Here is a 5445-nt window from a genome sequence, read left to right as displayed (position 1 = left end):
TATCTAGTTCACTTGGTTTGGCAATGTTAACATATGTTTCCCATACCAATAAAGCCACTAAATTGAGAGAGATAATGAGGAGACAGGCAGAAAGAGAGGGAGTAGGAGACAGGCAGAAGGAGAGGTAGGAGACAGGCAGAAAGAGAGGGAGTAGGAGACAGGCAGAAGGAGAGGTAGGAGACAGGCAGAAAGAGAGGGAGTAGGAGACAGGCAGAAAGAGAGGGAGTAGGAGACAGGTAGAAAGAGGGGGAGTAGGAGACAGGCAGAAAGAGGGAGTAGGAGACAGGCAGAAAGAGAGGGAGTAGGAGACAGGCAGAAAGAGAGGGAGTAGAAGACAGGCAGAAAGAGGGAGTAGGAGACAGGCAGAAGGAGAGGTAGGAGACAGGCAGAAAGAGAGGGAGTAGGAGACAGGCAGAAAGAGAGGGAGTAGGAGACAGGTAGAAAGAGGGGGAGTAGGAGACAGGCAGAAAGAGGGAGTAGGAGACAGGCAGAAAGAGAGGGAGTAGGAGACAGGCAGAAAGAGAGGGAGTAGAAGACAGGCAGAAAGAGGGAGTAGGAGACAGGCAGAAAGAGAGGGAGTAGGAGACAGGCAGAAAGAGGGAGTAGGAGACAGGCAGAAAGAGAGGGAGTAGGAGACAGGCAGAAAGAGGGAGTAGGAGACAGGCAGAAAGAGAGGGAGTAGAAGACAGGCAGAAAGAGGGAGTATGAGACAGGCAGAAAGAGGGAGTAGGAGACAGGCAGAAAGAGAGGGAGTAGAAGACAGGCAGAAAGAGGGAGTAGGAGACAGGCAGAAGTAGAGGGAGTAGAAGACAGGCAGAAAGAGGGAGTAGGAGACAGGCAGAAAGAGGGAGTAGGAGACAGGCAGAAAGAGAGGGAGTAGAAGACAGGCAGAAAGAGGGAGTAGGAGACAGGCAGAAAGAGGGAGTAGGAGACAGGCAGAAAGAGAGGGAGTAGGAGACAGGCAGAAAGAGAGGGAGTAGAAGACAGGCAGAAAGAGGGAGTAGGAGACAGGCAGAAAGAGGGAGTAGGAGACAGGCAGAAAGAGAGGGAGTAGGAGACAGGCAGAAAGAGAGGGAGTAGAAGACAGGCAGAAAGAGGGAGTAGGAGACAGGCAGAAAGAGGGAGTAGGAGACAGGCAGAAAGAGGGAGTAGGAGACAGGCAGAAAGAGAGGGAGTAGGAGACAGAGGGGGGCGGGCAGAAAAAGATAGAAAAACAAAAAGAGAGGGGGAGAGGAGAGTCAGAGGGTTAATGACAGCTGAAGGATAAATGCCAATTTCATGACCATACATGTTGAACGCTAAAGGTCAATGAATTTGTGACGTCTGGCGGCAGAGCCACACGTTTTGATCCCCACCCGTTTAGATAAAACATGTACAGTGCCTTGCGAAAGTATTCGGCCCCCTTGAACTTTGCGACCTTTTGCCACATTTCAGGCTTCAAACATAAAGATATAAAACTGTATTTTTTTGTGAAGAATCAACAAGTGGGACACAATCATGAAGTGGAACGACATTTATTGGATATTTCAGACTTTTTTAACAAATCAAAAACTGAAAAATTGGGCGTGCAAAATTATTCAGCCCCTTTACTTTCAGTGCAGCAAACTCTTTCCAGAAGTTCAGTGAAGATCTCTGAATGATCCAATGTTGACCTAAATGACTAATGATGATAAATACAATCCACCTGTGTGTAATCAAGTCTTCGTATAAATCCACCTGCACTGTGATAGTCTCAGAGGTCCGTTAAAAGCGCAGAGAGCATCATGAAGAACAAGGAACACACCAGGCAGGTCCGAGATACTGTTGTGAAGAAGTTTAAAGCCGGATTTGGATACAAAATGATTTCCCAAGTTTAAATATCCCAAGGAGCACTGTGGAAGGAGTATCAGACCACTGCAAATCTACCAAGACCTGGCCGTCCCTCTAAACTTTCAGCTCATACAAGGAGAAGACTGATCAGAGATGCAGCCAAGAGGCCCATGATCACTCTGGATGAACTGCAGAGATCTACAGCTGAGGTGGGAGACTCTGTCCATAGGACAACAATCAGTTGTATATTGCACAAATCTGGCCTTTATGGAAGAGTGGCAAGAAGAAAGCCATTTCTTAAAGATATCCATAAAAAGTCTTGTTTAAAGTTTGCCACAAGCCACCTGGGAGACACACCAAACATGTGGAAGAAGGTGCTCTGGTCAGATGAAACCAAAATTGAACTTTTTGGCAACAATGCAAAACGTTATGTTTGGCGTAAAAGCAACACAGCTGAACACACCATCCCCACTGTCAAACATGGTGGTGGCAGCATCATGGTTTGGGCCTGCTTTTCTTCAGCAGGGACAGGGAAGATGGTTAAAATTGATGGGAAGATGGATGGAGCCAAATACAGGACCATTCTGGAAGAAAACCTGATGGAGTCTGCAAAAGACCTGAGACTGGGACGGAGATTTGTCTTCCAACAAGACAATGATCCAAAACATAAAGCAAAATCTACAATGGAATGGTTCAAAAATAAACATATCCAGGTGTTAGAATGGCCAAGTCAAAGTCCAGACCTGAATCCAATCGATAATCTGTGAAAAGAACTGAAAACTGCTGTTCACAAATGCTCTCCATCCAACCTCACTGAGCTCGAGCTGTTTTGCAAGGAGGAATGGGAAAAAATGTCAGTCTCTCGATGTGCATACCCCAAGCGACTTACAGCTGTAATCGCAGCAAAAGGTGGCGCTACAAAGTTTTAACTTAAGGGTGCTGAATAATTTTGCACGCCCAATTTTTCAGTTTTTGATTTGTTAAAAAAGTTTGAAATATCCAATAAATGTCGTTCCACTTCATGATTGTGTCCCACTTGTTGTTGATTCTTCACAAAAAAATACAGTTTTATATCTTTATGTTTGAAGCCTGAAATGTGGCAAAAGGTCGCAAAGTTCAAGGGGGCCGAATACTTTCGCAAGGCACTGTATTTATTTTTTGGTCTGTTTTGCATGTTATTTTACCATTAATGTAAAAAAAAAAAAAGAATCATTGAGTTAATAAAGCTGCATACAAACATGGTCTCTTTTTTGTTTTCTTGAGTAAGGCAGCTCCAAAATGCAGGTGTTTCAGCCTAGCTCAGTGCTTTTTGTGGTGATGGGGCAGCCAGTGGAAAATACAGAGCGTAGGGGTTGGTAACGTTCTCTAGTTGCGCCTTGATTGGCTCAGTGTTCTGTCACTCATGGGGACACTACGTCACTGCAAAATCTACGAGGAGAGCTCGAAAATGTAAGCCCCTTGGGTGCTGCCATAGAGTCCCATTAGAAGTACTCTTCCAACAAGGCTCAATCAATGTCATTAGCCACAGATAAAATTGCGTCAAATCACATACTTTGGGGTAGCTTTGATTGGACTAATCATGTCGACATCATACTTTCAAAATATTAGCTAGCAAACTAGCAGTCATCATGACAATCTACTGGCAAATCCTTTTCAATCCCTGTCATATTAAAAGAGATGATGAAGAAAATGACAGATAAAACGTATCGGTGCTCATCAGCCATTCGACATAAACATTACACAACAAGTTGTAAATCTCAAATTCAATTTGTAAGGAATCAGTGGCTAACTGCAAGCATTGCAAAGAAGTCACTAGCCTGCTATTCAGTGGAGTAGGTGTGATGTCCAAATCTGGGTTTAATGGTCTCTTTTCTAAGTTTAAGGGAGAAAGATTTATCAAATTAATTTGGGACAGATTGACAGTCTCATGCTAATGATGTCCTGGCCTGTGTCAGACTGTTCATGTAGAAACAGTTTGCAGTGATGGCAAACATAAAAAATAATTTACATTTATAGAGCACTTCTCATTTACAGACGTAAATCAGGAAGCTCTGGTGTCAGAAGCTATTTTTTTATCAGTCTTACCTGTGAAGAACGCCAGGAAGGCGTCTGGTTGATAAGATGGTGCCGGAGAAGAAGGCTGACGTTTTGTGTCCCCAACCAATTGTGTTTTTTTGCGTTGTTTGGAACTTATTTTTTTAACTTATTTTGTACATTATGTTGCCGCTACAGTCTCTTATGACCAAAAATAACTTCTGGACATTAGGACTGCGATTACTCACCACGGACTGGCAGAATCCCTTTTTCCCCTTTAACGAGTCTGACAAGCCCAACGTGAATAATATACTGCTCTCTCAGGAACAGGCCCAGATCCCTGTCATTTGCGTGAAGAGAAGGCAGAGAAAAGGGAGCCAAAGGGCAGGTGGCCGAGAATTTGTAGGTGACTGAATAAACCCCCACTTCCTTCCATTCTGCTAGCATACGTGCAATCTTTGGAAAATAAAATCGATGACCTACGAGGAAGATTAAACTACCAACGGGACATTAAAAACTGTAATATCTTATGCTTCACGGAGTCGTGGCTGAACGACGACATTATCAACATACAGCTGGCTGGTTATACGCTGCGAACAGCTGCGTCTGGTAAGACAAGGGGTGGCGGACTATGTATTTTTGTAAATAACAGCTGGTGCACGATATCTAAGGATGTCTTGAGCGATTGCTCGCCTGAGGTAGAGTATCTTATGAGGAAGGCCCTAAAAATTGTCAGACTCCAGCCACCCTAGTCTTAGACTGTTCGCTCTGCTACCACACGGCGAGCTTGGTGTCTATTGTTAGCTAATCTAGGGGTTAAGGTTAGGGGAAGGACTAGCTAACATGCTAAGTAGTTGCAAAATAGCTAAAAAGGTAGTAAGTAGTTGCAGTTCCTAATTAAGCTAAAGGTTGTCCGTGATGAGATTCAAACACGTAACCTTTGGTCTGCTTGACGTTCGCGTAATACGCCCACACATCCACCCAGACCTACCATCCTTTTTGCCATAGGTATCCTGGTTATGTAACCTTACCAAATGTAACATATCGTACTAATTTGAGGGTCCTGGATTTAAATTTACCCTGTTAAGTCTAGTCTATGAGACCAGGGTGATTTTCTCTAACCCTAAAACAGCCTTTTTCTTGTGGGGACTGGCAAATGTGCCCACTTTTTCCCTTGTAAAGACTTCTGGTCCCCACAAGGATAGTAACACACACACCTACACCTGGTTCTGGGCACGACACAAGATCAATGATTGCTCAACAGTGCTGGCAGGTTTTCACAGCTGACTGAATGTAAGCATTACCGTGCTGCATTCAACAGCTCTGAGAAAATAATCAGTGGAAAGTGTTTATTATCATTAAGAGCCAACATGTTTCAGCATCAAGGTGCAGTTTCTTAAATTAAAGCACTACACTGCCACTCAGCAGGGGGCTTCATCAACTTGGCTGCATGGTTCTATAGAAACAAGCCCGACCTAGAAAGACATCCTTGTAAATGCAGAACTGAAGCTTGGGGGCTTTAACTCTTTAATCAGTGTGTAACTATCAAGTGACGTCATTCTATTCATTGGAGTGATCTGCCAATAACAACAGGAGGGGGAC

Source organism: Oncorhynchus mykiss, chromosome 12, assembly GCF_057628025.1.
Source record: "Oncorhynchus mykiss isolate SJ-2025 chromosome 12, ASM5762802v1, whole genome shotgun sequence".
Classification (NCBI taxonomy): Eukaryota; Metazoa; Chordata; class Actinopteri; order Salmoniformes; family Salmonidae; genus Oncorhynchus; species Oncorhynchus mykiss.
The sequence above is the reverse complement of the archived record's forward strand: the minus strand, read 5'-3'. Positions refer to the sequence as shown.